We start from the raw sequence: 16,346 nt of genomic DNA on the forward strand, positions 1-16,346 counted from the left end.
AATCAAAAGATGATACAAATGAAGAAAAGAAATAACATTACATCATAATCCAAATTAATGTGTAGGATCATGAGCCATCTAGCCAATGATGAGATGCATTTGGACCCAAATGAGATTACAAAATTAACTTTTGCATCTCATTTGCCAACTTCTTTCTCCTCTTGAATTCTAAGAGAAAATTACAAGTTTGTACCTAAAGACTAGCTTGGAACAGTGGGCCCAAAGTGTAAGAATTCTAGAGAGAAGTGGTTTCAGAGAAGAAGTGAAGAATGGAAGTCAAGAATGTATGTTTGAATGGTGGAAGAGGGCCTTTATTTATAGGCAACCAGGTCACTGTCTGCCCTCTTTTTGCCCATGCTAGGCGCACCAAACCCATCAGTATGGGTTTGGTCCCTATCCAAGAAGCTTAGTTAGCTACTTGTTGTTGACTCACCAAAGCTACTTGTGAGCTACTTGACAAGGATATTGTGGGCTACTCTGAAAAGTGCTTAGGGGTCTTATCAAGTAAGGTCATGCATGATGTAATTGTTGCTTGGTGGCTAAGTCCAAGTTGACAACTTTGCTGGGTCCAGCCCGTCTGGCTACTTAGTTGACATCGATGAGCTGCCTGATTAAGTAGCTTGTTCTGCTTTGGCCAGGTGTATGGTTCTAGGTTGGGTGGTCTAGGTGCACGTTGAGCTTCCTGCTTTAGTAGGTTAGCTTGTGTCGGGCTTGAGTCTGACTGTGCCATGCTTGTGTCTGACCAAGCCAAGTTGGTTCCAGGTCAGTTGGGCGGTCCTTATGTCTACACCAGGCTACTTATTGGTCAGCTTCATGTGTTTGGTCCATGCTTTGGCAAGGCAATTAGCTTTCCATGTGTGCATCAAAGATGGCTTATGTGGACACCTCTTTGCTTGACTATTGTACATAATTTTTCTTCTCTTGATTTTTTCCTTAAAACTTTACACAAAGATATGAAAAAGAGGTGGACAAATTATATAATCAGAGTATGACATTTTACTTAAAAAGTGTTGAATTAAGTTGGTTTTGCATGATTTGCATAGGATAAGTGCCATGAAAAGTGTATGAAAAATAGGTATTTTTGGCACTTATCACGGCCTAGTGACAAATGACTAGCCTCCATATTCACCACATCACATAGCAGTGAATCTTCATAGTTCCCAATTGTAAAAGGAACTTCAGCTTGCTTGTCCCCAAGCATTTCACCCACCTCACTCAACCATTGCAAATGATATGGAGTGGGATGTGCTTTAGTCTCAAGATTGAGTTTTGACACTAATCTTGTACTAACCACATTTGTACAACTTCCGCTATCAATGATCAAACAATAAACCTTACCACCAACTAGACACCTTGTATGGAAGATGTTTCCTCTTTGATCCACCTCATGGTCCTTGATTCAGCTTCCTAAGAGCCACTTCAGCACAAGTAAGTTTCCTTCAGGAACAATAGCATCATCTTCCTCATGATCATCATCTTCATCACTTGAAGCCTCAGATTGAGACTCCACCTCCCCATTCATCATTATCATCTTCTTTCTTGTAGGACATTGAGAAGCAATACTTCCAAGGCCTAAGCACTTGAAACATTTCACATTTCTACTCCTATGGCTAGTCACCATGGGTTGTTTACCTTGACTTGTAGTCACGGTCTCCTTGGCATTAGGTGTGGCTTCTTTTGTTGGCCCCTCCTTCTTGAATTTGTCCACCCACTTTGACGATTGATACTTGGAACTAGATGAAAATTTTGGTTTTTCCTCCTTAATCGCTCTTCATCCAACTCTACATAGTATTGAAACTCAACAATATCTTGAATGTCTTGGTTTAAGCCATATAGGAACCTAGCCATAGTGGCTTCTCGGTCCTCTTGAAAGTTAGACCTTAGCAAGGCTAATTCCATTTCCTTGAAATACTCATCAACACTCTTAGACCCTTGTGTTAGTCTTTGGAGTTTATTATGAATATCTCTTTGATAGGAATTAGGAACAAACCTCCTCCTCATTATCAGTCTCATCTCATGTATCAATTGGTTCAGTTCTAATCCTTATCCTCTCCTTTTGAAGTTGATCCCACAAAATCAAGGCATACTCCTTGAATTCTAAGGCTTCCACCTTAACCTTCTTCTCCTCATTGTAAGAATTTCAATAAAAAACTTGTTTAATTTTATTTCCCACTAAAAGTAAGCCTTCGGGTCATTCTTTCCAATAAAGGTTGCCACCTTTATTTTGATTCCTTCTAACTTATCATCCTCCATCCTTCTTCCCCTCCTTGCTTCCATCTTTTACCTTCCCCTACCTCCATCATCCGAGTCACTTGATTGCCTATATGCACGGTTATCAAGCCTCATATCATACTCCAATCCTATTCACTCCATTTGTCTTTGGAGAGTTTGAAATTGTGTCGTCATCATAACATGTAGGGTTGTTATCCTAGGGGACAATGGATAACTATCACTTTCGTGATTGGAATGGTTGGAGCGGCTAGACATTTCACTCAAAATCACGTGTAACACTCACTTTTTGTTTGTGGAAAATGTAGGAATTTGTTTATCACTCAACACTCTATCCTCCACGGCCTTCTTAAGTAATCCAAGTTTGAACCAAGAATTTATGAAAGAAAATCACCCCAACTTCTCAAGATGGATATATTGTGACTTGAGTTACACCTCAAAGAAAGAATTTGACACTTTGTTGATACTTTGACACTTTTTGATTCTTTTGAACTTTTATAGAATCACTTTTGATACTTTTGATTTATTTTTTTTGGACTTTGGACTATGGCACCTTTTGATTTTGGACTTTTGACACTTTCTGATTTTTGATTTTGGACTTTTGACACTTTGTAAAGAAGAAAGAAAAACTAGACTCACGGCCAAGAAAGAAAGATAAGCACCAAGCAAGAGACTAGCTCTGGTGCCACTTGATGTGGACCCTTTTGGTAAAGGCTCTTTGCACGATCTATCTTGGTTGGTGTTTGGCCAAACTCACGGTTACATTGAGCTTTTGGTTATGAGTAAGAAGCGGAATGATATAAGTAAGATAAAAGAAGATGGAATAGACTTGAGGTGATAGGCGCCACAACACTTTAAGGTGTTGATAAGCCAACATGATGCTCGCCACATGAACTTGCTTCTTGATAAGAATCTCTAATCTTGGTTCAGCCAAGAAGGTTTGGAGAATACTATCACAAGGATTCAATCCTTAATTCACAAAGAATTATGTTTAACTTAACTTGGCTCCCACGGTTGTGAAAGAACAAAGCATTAAAGACTAATTCATGGTGATCCAACATAGGATACCATTTGACACTAAGACTATTCCTACACATGTTCAATTCGGGTAACATGTGTCTAAATACATTCAACACTAGAACTAAGGCTAATAACTATAAGAAAGAAAGCATATGATCATTGTTGATGCTTGTGTATCCATGGTTTGATGACTTGAATAGCTTATGATCCCTTTGTCTTATTTATGCCACGGTTGAGCCTTGGGTAGCATAGGATGCCTTTCTTCCTTAAGTGCACGACTTCAAATTAAGTCACACGGTAATGCCTTCATAATACTCCACGATAAGACTTTATGAGCTTCATAGGATTCTTGTATTCTTTGAAGACTTGGCTAATAATTTAGCACATGGTAGAATGTTCGAGTTATTGACCTCATAATGGCCCTCAGTTGCACTTAATCTTGGCATAGGGTCCTCTTTGTTCAAAGAAAGAATTACCTCGGCAGAATGATGAATGTTGGTGAGTTAAATGGTGTAGGATGTTGTTAGTATAAGTTTGCCTAGCAAGTCAAGCTTCCAATGGCTAGAACATGGCCAATAAGCACCATTAATGCACACTTAAAGTTTCCAACGAGCACATGGTAAATTCCCTCGGGCAACTTTGCTCCAATAGCTCTGAAAATAACTTAGGATACTCCTGGATGATTTCTGCCCAGGTGGATTATGCTCCAATGGACCTGACAAGGTGTTAAGGCACCATTAATGCCCCATTTAAGCCTTCCACGATCACCTTCTTCACTTCCACGAGCATTTCCCTTCCAACGGCCATAATAGCCTTTATTTACCTGCCAAATAACATCACACAATGTTAGAGTATTGTTGGTTCATGAAAAATAAAAGTTGCTCCAAGCTTTAAGGTGTCGGTTCCACTTTTAGGCTTGGTTTAAGTGCCACGAACCTTTTTTCAAACTAAGCATTATTTATGGGTAGATTTATTAAAAAACACTAAAATAAATGAAACCAAGTGTTGGTCAAAAATTGGCCCAAAAAATTATTACCAAATTAAAAATGTTCCATGCCAAACATGTTGGCTAGGCCTAAGTCGGTCAGGCTACGCCTGATGTGGTATGCTAGGCGCATGCGCCTCGGTCAGATTTCATGGTCAGACCAGATTGGCCCAACGCCTTGCTCAGTACTTGGTGCGCCGGGATGCTCATCTTGGTTAGGCTTGCCTTGGTCAGGCTTGGTGCCTGATGCACCTGGCCCTATGCCTCGGTCAGAATTGTCTCAGTCAGGCTTGGTGTCTGATGTACCTGGCCCCGTGCTATGGTCAGATTTAGCGCCTTGTCCTGTCTCATGTGCATGGCCTGGTCCATCCTTGGCTCAATCAAAACCATGGACCAAGATGCTATTGAGCATCTTTACACTCTCTTGGTCTAGCTTTAGCTCACCATCATGGATCAACCCTATGAGTTGTCCAAGGGCATTTTGAGTCATTTTTGCATGTGCCCTAGTCATAGGACCACTTATGCCTTCAAGGCCATCATTATCAATGTTGGACTTTTTGGGTATTGTATCAACTTGTCCAACCAATATGTCCTTCACCCTCCTTTGTCACAATCCAAAGTTTCTAGTTCCATTATAATAAAACGCCATGAATTTGACATATTGGTTCAGAGTCATCTACCAACTAACTTTGATATTAATTCTCAATGTAGAAGAAGCGACCGTTGCTCAGTGTTGGCCATAAGAAATCAAGTAAAGTGTGGAGAATAAATACAAGAGAAGACAAGAGACTTTATTAATGGGGTCCATCAAATTGTACTCGTGTCCCTGAGAATTGAGAACATACCAATTACCATTTACAATTTGGGCCAAACCCGTGAGGTTCATCCGCTCTCAATTACTGGGTGGGAAGGGCATGAAAATATGTCCATTAGCTCAAGATGCTTCTCTCAATTGTTATCCTAAGAGTAGGAATGGCAATGGGGCAAATCGGGGTTGGGTTTATACTTAGACAACCCCGAACCTGAATTTCAGAACCTGATCCCAAATTTCAGAAACCAATCTCGAACACAGCACGGTTTAAAACAATGCTACTATTCCGACCTTGTTGAGTTTCGAGTAACCCGAAACTGGCAGGAAACCCAAAACCTTTATACTACATTGACTTGGTAAAAAACTCAATAGACACTCTCAGAAGGCATGAGATCACGCATGACATTGGAAACATAATTAAAACGTCATCCAAAATAGTTAAAACTCTTGTGCAGTACACACTAGTTATTTCTTCAGCATTAACAAAAAATCTATATTATTAAGCAATCAATGGTTATATCACAATAACCAGTCAATGGTTACAACATTTGGATGTAGCAATCAATGGTTACAGACAGTAGCATGAACAAATCAGTGGTTACAGACAATAGCATGAACAAATCAATGGCATGAACGAATATTTAGCATTTCTTCACACTAACATTTGGATACCACAATAGCATTAGCATACTGGTGTAGTAACAATGAATGGTTGCACAAATATTACATTAGTTTGGGGCGAGTTCAGAATAGAGTCTAAGCTCTACCAAACCCGAAAATTGAACTTGGTAAAACCTGAACACAATCACATCAACTTTCCGTGTTAATTTTAGATTGGGTTCGGACGGGTACCCATGAGTTCGTCAGATTGAACACTAAGCTGCATATTGAACATGACGGATACCTAGATGATGATATCTTACCAATGGGAACAAGGCGCATCAACTAGAGCAACAATGTTTTTCCAAGGTTTGTTTTAGGTTATACCATTTTTCTTGATTCCCTTCTACTTTGCTACTGAATATTTTGTTTACTGGTTGTTCATTATAACATGCTAATTATACTACTTAGATGAGAAATACATGAATATGAATAGGCTAATATACCTAGTGTGATTAGGAGAAAATATGATATACACATGCATGAAACATCACACATAATATGATATAACACTTTTGATTGCTTATGAGTTATGAAATGAGATATACTCTAGTTACTATTAGTATTTTTCTTCTTTTCTTTTATAGTTATGTACTAGTGGTAGACATGCCTTGAATAAGGGTCATGGCATAGTGATGCAACTTTTGCCTAGTGATATTAACTGTTGTTGTTGTTGATTGGTAGAATGTGCAAAAATTGAGGTACATGCCTGTATGACTATTGCATTTTATTGTTAGTTTTGGACTACTTTCAACAAGAATATTTGACTATCATAATCAAATATATACGCTACTTGAATTATTTACATTGCATCTATTTGCCTCATCACCCTAATTTTCAGTGATTTCCTATTTTTATTATGATGAATAATTGTTACCTTGTTCCCTTTTATGTATAGAACATGTTGGAGTTGAAGCAAATGTCTTGAATAATGATGATATTATTGAATATGAGTTTGTCGAGGGTAAGAACGGGTCTAAAGGTGAACAGAATGAGAACCATTCACCTAGTATAAAAAGGCAAGACAAAAAAGCTAGATGTTGAGAATTTTTTACGATAATAGAGAAGTTGGAAGGTGAGATTAAAAAGGTTCAATCTATGCCTTGTAAGCAAGAGTACTTAGCTAATGGTTCATAATATTGGACAAATAGTATGAATCATCACTTAAAAGACTCAAAAGAATTAAATTTGAAAATGTTGATCAAATAATATTAGATGGGAAAGCAATATTGAAATCTAAAATGATAGATGAAATGACATTATGTGAGATGTGTGCTTCTACCATAATTAAGCATGGTTTGCCATTTAATTTTATTAAGTATAAAAACATTAAAGCTTGGGTGATGTACTTGAACCCATATTGTGTTCATATTCCTAGAAATATTGCAAAGGCATATGTGATAAGAATTTATATAGTGAGAAGGAGAAGTTGAAGGGAACATTGATAATCATTCCTAATAGGATATGTTTAATTAACTTCTTATATGAAGACAACTTGTACTACTGGGAGTCACTTATGTTTGACTACTCATTTTTTCAACAAAGATTGGAAGCTAAATAGCAAAACTCTCAACTTTTGTCACAGGCCTCCTCCTCATTTTGGTTTTGCAATGTTGCAATGATTTTATAATTTTTGAAGGAGTGGGAAACTGGGGAAAAAAATTATTCAACCTAGAGTAATGTAACTTCCCATTATACCTTGATGACTATATTGAAGAATAAACATATTGAGAAAAATGGGTTGGTGGGTGATAGAGAGTTCTTTTTATGTCCATTGTTCTGCATAATAATAGAGAAGTTGGGAGGTGGTATTAAAAAGGTTCGATGTATGGCTTGCAAGCAAGAGTATTTATTTGATGGTTCATAATATATCACAAATTCTATGAATAGTCATTTGAAAGACTACTCACAATAATAGAGAAGTTGAAAAATAAGAATAAAAAAGCTCAACATATGACTTACAAGAAAGAGTACTTAGCTGATGGTTCATAATATGGGACAAATTCTATGAATCATCACTAGAAAGACTACAAAAAAATTTAAAATGTTGGTCAAAAGATGTTAGATGGACAAGCATGATTGAAGTTTAAGGTGATAGATATCAAATAAGATGTGTGCTTTTGTGATAACTGAACATGATTTGTCATTCAATTTTATTGAGTATTAAAATATTATAGCTTGGGTGAAGTATTTGAACCCAGATTGTGTTCTTATTCCTAGAAATACTACAAAGGCATAAGGGATAAGAATTTACATGTGTAAGAAGGAGAAGTTGAAGGGAACATTGACAAGCATTCCTAATAGGAGATGTTTAACTTATAATATGTGAAAAAATTGTACTACTGAGAGCTACTTATGTTTGACTACTCATTTTGTCGACAAAGATTAGAAGTTTTAATAGCAAAAGTCTCAATTTTTATCATATGCCTCTTCCCCATCCTGGTTTTGGAATGTGTGCAATGACATTAGAATTTATGGAGTGGAAAATTTTAAAAAAAATTGTTTATTTAACCTTGGATAATACAACTTCTAATGACACCTTGGTGACTACATTAAAAAACAAACATGTTGTGAAGCATGGATTGGTGGGTGATGGAAATTCCTTTTTAATGTGTTGTTCTATGTACATTCTAAATTTAATAGTTCAAAATGGGTTCAAAGTAGCTACTGAGGCTTTGCAGAAAATAAGAGATAATGTAAAGTATGTGAAAGGTTCTGAAACAAGGAAGAACATGTTTAGAAAATGTGTTTAAGATATTGATGGTATTGAAAATTCAATTGACTTTGAACTAGATATGCTTAACAAATGCCATTCAACTTATACATTGCTTGACACTACTCTCAAATACATACATGTTTTTGATGATTTTCCATTGTAAGGTCCTACTTATCTATATTGTCCTTTTTTAAAAGAGTGGACAAGAGTACAAAGAATTTGTGATTTCTTATGTCCATTCTTTCAAATTACCAAATTGATCTCTAATACATCCTATCCTACTACTAACTTATATTCCATGCAAGTTTATAAAATTCAATGTGTTGTTATTAAAAGCTTAAATGATGAAGTGAAGTCTTAAAGAAAATGGGTGAGAATATGATTGTGAAGTTTAACAAATATTGGGGATGATTACAGTGTTGTGCTTGTTATGGGAGCAGTTCTTCACCCATAGATGAAATTGGTATGTTGAAATATTGTTTCTCAAAATTTGATGATTCTAATGCTAATCAAAATATAGAACATGTGAGATCAAAGTTGTACATGCTATTTGAAAAGTATGCAATCAACAATTCTTCTAACTCAATTATGCAAAGAAACGTTACAACTATAAGGACTCAAACTCCAAGTATGCTAAGTTCCATCGAAGAATGAATGTTTGATGTAAGTTTATCTATTTTTATCCATTGTAGTTTAATTGTTTTATATATTTTTATTGGTTTGCTAATAGTTATCAGATATTATAGGAATTGAAAAACATAATCAACATCTTATGAGTCAAGTCGGAAAGTCTCATCTAGATATATACTTAGATGAGCCAATTTAGGAGGTGATAAGTACCAAAAATGCCTAAATTTCATACACTTTTTATGGCACTTATTCTTGGCAAAATTGAGAAAACCAACTTAATGCAACACTTTTTGGATAAAATATAACAATCTTGTATATATGCTTTGTGTATTTCTTTTCTACTATATTTTGTAGGATTTAGGTGGAAAAGAAATGAAATATTTAAGTGCAAGCAAAATGCTCAAAATTGGCCAAAATGATCCATACATGACATGCTTAAACTTAGCATGGCAAGCTGTGTGCTTAGCCTTCAGCATGACTCAACAAAACTTGGCGTATATGGAAAGCATGAAGTCAACATGAAGCTGCTCACTACGCAACTTAGCTTGGACCAAATGCACGCCCAATGTGATCTGGACACCAACTTGGCACGATCCACCACACGCATGGCACATGCTAAGTGCTCAATGAGCAGCTTAGCATGGCACCTAGAGCGCCCAGCGTGGAACTAAGCACCAAGCTACATCAACATCAGGCACGGTCAAGCTGCTCAAGCAATCAGCTCAGCAGTGCTACATAGGAGCTTGGTGGTATGCACTCAGCAAGTTGACCAAAGTTAACTTAACACCCAATCATGCTTACCTCATGCATGACCTCACCCTAAGTAGCCTCCTTAGGCTTTTCAGAAGTAGCTCAAATAGCTGGGCCAAGTAGCTCACCATAGCTTGGGTGACTCAGCCCCAAGCAGGTGACTAAGCTGCTTGGCCAAGTGATCAAACACATGCTAAATGGTTTGTTCAGCATCTTAGCGGTGGAAAAGTGTAGCTTAGCGGGGTCCTGGAACTCCTATAAATAGGAGGCACTTCAAGGATTGAAACATTCATCACATCATCAACTTCATTCATACACACACTCACATCCGAATTTCTCTCTTCTTCTACACTTTCTTCTTTGTAATTTCTTGGAGGATTTCTACTCCAAAGTAGCTTAGGTAATTTTATTTGTAATTTCTCCTTAATTCAAGAGGATAAGGAGTAAACAAATCAGATGCAAACATTCATTTTGAAATCTCATTTGTGTATGGTAAAGTGTCTTAAATCATTGGATTAAGATGGCTAATGCTTCTAAAGTTTATTTGAACTTTTGGCTCACTAATATTTCTTGTAAATTCTTGTTTCACTATCTTGAATTATATTTAAGTTATCACCTAAAACTTGATTTCAAGATCCAAAATGCTTCTTTTTAAAGTCTTGACAAATGAACTAAAAAGTAGGAATACACCTTGGTTCATTAGCCAAATTAAAGCATTCATTTTAAGCAACTTGTAATCAATGCTAATCAATGTTTATGGAGCCTGAAATAAGGTCTGGCAACTTATTTCGTCGAGTGACAGTTTTCTATTGATTAGTATATTTTGCAAGGTTTGAAAATCACTTTTTCTCGCTGGAGGACTGGGGGAAATATTAAGAACTGATGTTTGGAATAACCAAAGTATAACACATAAATTTTATAAACATTTTTCATAGAAATATGTTAAGAAATATTTCCATCATTCAAACTAAATTTTCTCCTCAAGAAATTGTGCATATTAGTTGTTTATGTTTACTTTTTAGAATGTTAAAATTTCATAAACAAAACCAAACCAAAAATATGTTCATCTTTATTAGTAATATAAAAGGTTTATAATAATTTTCTATTAGGCAATTCCTTGTGGTTCAACATAACCCTATACTATACTACAATTGAATCTTGAAAGAGATACACATGTAAAATAGTAAAGTGTTATCAAATAAATTTTATTTGTTGACAAAGAAAGAAACCTTGAATCAAAGTGCAATTTAATTCATAAATTTTATCTTTGTGAAAAGGAAAAATACACAATCATAATGAGTGATCTAACTACTAACTTTTATTTTTAGTCATTTACTTTCCGCAACTAACATTTACTTTCTGTCATTTACATTTCCGCAACTAACATTTACTTTCTATCATTTAAATTATACAACTAACCATTTATTGATTTATTCATTTATTCTTTACCAACCTTCCAATAAGGAAGTAGTTTGGTTAATAAAAGGAAATTGAAATAAATATGACTCATTATCACTTGTGATAATTTGCTAAATTCATACCAGTAAACCAGTGTTGGAATTTATTCCACAAAATCTAGATAGTATGAAGTTGTTAATAATTCAATAAAGCTAACTTTTTGATCAAATGGATTATTCTTGAAACCATTATGTAGGCGTTGGAAATTCTTTCCATCAAAGCCGAGATGACGAGCAAAGAATAAACCAATCATTAAATAATTCGATCAAGAAACTTGTCTTACCAAGCAAGAAAACTATTTCAACAAGAGGGTAGTTGTAATGAAGATGAATATTTAGATGTATTGAAATTATGAAAGGTTAGAACAACTCATTTTTCCAATTTATCATTAATGGCTCGTGATTTGCTAAGAATTCTCCTTACCAAATATAGGAGTCATGTCTTACCAAAAAAAAAACATCCAAGCTTTGATTTCTACTCATAATTGGTTGCATATTTTAGCAAATATAAGAGTCACCTCTTACTAACATTTGAACTATGTTGAATCACAATTAGATGTGCATGTAATTATTTTTTTGAATGGTTATATGTAGATGATAATTTTGGTGATAATGACGATAACTGATTTGTATTCATGGCCAATAATAGTTGATTAAGGATGAGGAAGATATAATATTCCTCATACGAATATAATTGAGTGATGATAACATTTGATTTTTATTATTATTATATTTATTTTTTGTATTTGACATTTGGATGAAAACTATAATTCTACAAAGTTATTTGTGATGATTATAGATTTATATGTATCGTAATTATGAAGTGTTAGGTGTTTGATTTGTTATTGAACTTATAGGATATATAATGTTAAGTTGTTTAGATTTGTGTATTATTATGTTCTAGTTCAATTTTAATGCAACATTATATGCAATTTTAGAAATATGATTGTAACATGAATTTGATTTTTATTATTTAATTTTATGTAATTATTACATTTTTTTTTTTATATTTTATACTGGATGGCCTATAAACCTACTCTACTCATATTTTTTACGAGCAGCATGATATTTCATGTCCTATTTATAAACAAACATATTCATACCCACACTGGCCAAACTGTCAATGCTACAATCAATATATTAATAAGAGATTAGGAATACAAGATACACTACACTTAATTAGGATTTACATAATTAATAACAACCTCCTTGGGGTGGTTCCTTTTTGGACGATTATTTCTTGGTTTGTGTATTTGATATGTGTTGTGGATTGTATTAAATAATAATGCAGTCGAATTGTATATGTATTTTGTGTATATTGGATAAAAGAATGTGGTTAAGAATGAAGACGGATGGCACCATAAACAAGAGTTTCATAAAGGATATAATATCAACCTTCAAGATGAAGTTCGCCAGAAGAAAGGATTCTTGATAAGAACAAAGGCGCCACAAAACAATAGTGAATTGTTTGATAAGCCAAGGTGTGGTTTGCCACAAGAACTTTGGGGTTCTTGATAAGAACAAGGATGTTTTGGTTCAACCAAGAACTTAGGAGAACAATTCTCACTAAGGTGGATAATTCCCAAAACAATTCAACTTGTACTTCTCATATCAAACTCAATTACAAATAGTTGTGTGGCTGGCCACTTGGCTCCACAAAATTAACACTAGGAATCGCACTTGAATGACCTAATTATGACAATAAATATCAAATAATGGCTGATTTTAATCAACCCCAAATTTCAAACGAATTTCCCTTACAAAAATGTTATTATTTTGAATTCAAAAAGACTAAAAAGGAAACAAATTAAAATTAATAATTATAATCATAATTCACATGGTAACCCAAAAAAAGGGAACAAATCATATCACTCTCTCTCCTTGAATCATACGGTCACAAAATGAAACAAATCATCTCTTATTAAGTTGCATTGTAATCCTCCAAGAAATGAAACAAATAATCATACCACGTTCTCTTCATTGAACCACACAATCACCAAAAGAAAATAATTCATTCATTCTTAAGTTATCATGCTAATCCTCCAAAAGAGGAAACAATCCATTCCACACGCCTATTCCAAGAAGGTGCATTGTGCTTTCAAGACACGACTGAGAATGACTAAATGGATCATGAATGGGTTCCATGGTTTCATACTCCTCCATGGGTGGCAAAATTTGATGGGCATCCTTAGAAATTTCCTACACATTCAAAAAAACACTACTATGCACAAGAGGTTCATTACGAAAGTTAAAATCCAAGCAAAGCTCCTCACTTTTACTTTCACTCATAGTGTTTGCACTCAATATATTTACACTCGAGCAAAGTTCCTCACTTTTATTTTCACTCATAGTGTTTGTACTCAATGTGCTTACATTCAAATTGGTTTCCTTACTCTCTCTTTGCTTTTCACTCAACTCTTGCTTTCTCACAAGTGTTTTACTCATGATTTCTTTTATTAGCTCGAGCTTCTAACTCCTCTCATGCTTTCTTTCTTTCCTTATGGTATTATATTTTAATTCCCTTTTGAGCTCGCTAGAGAAATTGGTTGGTTCAAACTTCCCTTGGATAACCTTGGGTTTGCTTTGCAATTTGTTGTAGAGGTCCTTTTGGTAGGAGTTCGGGGTATATCTCCTCCTCATCACAACCTTCATATCCTCCCAAGTATCAATTACTTTGGCACCACACCTCCTCCTTTCTTTATGGAACTGATCTCACCATACAAGTGCATACTCTTTGAGCCTCAACAGCGCCACCTTCATTTTTTTGCCTTAATTGTAACGGTGTCATCCAATGTCCTGCTCGATTTCTAGTTCCCACTCCAAATAAGCTTTTGGGTTGTTTATCTCCATAGAAGTCACTTTGGTTTTAAACTCATCTAGCATATCTTCATGCCTCCTCTCCCTGTGGCCTCTTTCTCCATGTGTATATTCTCCACACCTTCATCCTCTAGATATCCTCATCCTTTCTGATTCATAGTCACTTAAGTCACCATCAAGCTGCCTCTCATTTTGAACCCTCAATTGTTACATTTGCCTTTGAAGGGCTTGGACTTGAGTATTCATCGCTTGTAAGGATGCTGTCAAAGATGTTGTCCTCGAGGACAAGGGTAGACTCTCACTTTGATTAGTCATTTTTTTGTTTTTTTTTGTTTTCACTCTCTCACTTTTTTCTTCACTCAATGTATTTGTGTGTATCACTCAATTCACTCATGCTCTCCATGTGTTCTTAATTAAACCAAACAATCAAGAATTTCCAAAAGACAAATGAAGGAAAAACACCCAAAACTTACCAAAACAAAATGTGGCTAGTGTTTGTTTTTAATGTACCACAAAAATACCCAATAATACTTGAATTTTGACAAGACTCTTTTTTTTACACGAATCTTTTGCTATTGTTTTGTTTTTTACTCTGACTCTTTTTTATTTTGACACTTGTTCTTGAGTAGAAGAAAAATGAAAAAAAATGAACAACACAAGAAAAACTTGATGACACCAAGTAATAGACTAGCTCTGTACACCTTGATAGGAACCTCCTTGGGTGGTTCCTTTTTGGACGATCATTTCTTGGTTGGTGTATTTGATATGTGTTGTGGATTGTATTGAATAATAATGCAGCGGAATTGTAAATGTATTTTGTGTATATTGAATAAAAGAAGGTGGTTAAGAATGAAGAGGGATGGTGCCACAAACAAGAGTTTGATAAGCCGAGATGAAGTTTGCCACAAGAAAAGATTATTGATAAGAACGAAGGCGCCATAAACAATAGTGAATTGTTTGATAAGTCAGGGTGCAGTTCGCCACAAGAACTTTAGGGTCATTGATAAGATTAAGGGTGTTTTGGTTCAACCAAGAAGTTAGGATAACAATTCTCACTAAGATGGATAATTTCCAACAAATTTCAACTTGTATTTCTCATATTAAACTCGGTTACAAATAATTGTGTGGTGGACCACTTGCCTCCACAAAATTAACACTAGAAATCAAACTTGAATGACATAATTATGACAATAAAGATCAACTAATGGCCGGTTGTAATCAGCCCCCAATTCCAAACGAATTTCCCTTACAAAAATGTTATTATTTTGAATTCAAAAAGGCTAAAAAGGAAACAAATAAAAACATTATTACTTATAATGATAATTCACATGGTAACCTAAAAAAGGAAATAAATCATATCACTCTCTCTCCTTGAATCACACGGCCACAAAAGAAAGCAACTCATCCCTCCTTCAGTTGCATTGTAATCCTCCAAGAAAGGAAACAAATAATCATACAACATTCTCTCCATTGAAACACACGACCACCAAAAGGAAATAAACTATTCCTTCTTAAGTTACCACGCCAATCCTCCAAAAGTGGAAATAGTCTATTCCACACGCCTATTTCAAGAAGGAAACAATTCATTCCACCTTTGAACCACACAACATTCTCCAATAAAGGAAAATTAACATATCACTCTCTTTCCTTACACCTTTAATGGCAATGTTTCCATGTGATTTATACACAGAAATTATTCCTTATTCAATTGAAACACTCACATGAGAATAGGTGTAGGTGGCTACCCAAAATGCATGTGTCCCATTTGGATATATCTTCACTTAATTGAATGTAACTTGATGAGTTGGCTTGAATTAAACATCCTCATCATATTATTTTTGGGTTTGGTTTTGGAATAGTCATTTATTCTTTAAGTGTGCCTCCAACAAATGTCCTTAAGTTAGTGTTTGTCCTCTAAATTATAGGGCACACCCCTTGGCTCACATCAATAATACATATATATATATATATATACTTATAATATTATGAGCCAAAGGAACTTAGTACATGTTGGAACATGGTTTGTTGAAAACCATGAGTGAGAACTTTTGGGTGTAAAATATAAAAAACATCCAAGTCCCACATAGAAGAGTTTGAAAAAACAACTCTCAAAGTCCCACATGGAAGAGTTTTGAAAAATAAAAAAAATTAAGCTCCTAAGTCCCACATGGGAGAAATGAGGAACATGAGAAAAATCTCATGTTATAAATAGAGGCTTTCACCCTTCATTTTAACTTGCACCAAGTTGAAGGCGTTTCCTCTCAACTTTTC

The sequence above is a fragment of the Lupinus angustifolius genome, chromosome LG20 (assembly GCF_001865875.1).
Source record: "Lupinus angustifolius cultivar Tanjil chromosome LG20, LupAngTanjil_v1.0, whole genome shotgun sequence".
Lineage (NCBI taxonomy): Eukaryota > Viridiplantae > Streptophyta > Magnoliopsida > Fabales > Fabaceae > Lupinus > Lupinus angustifolius.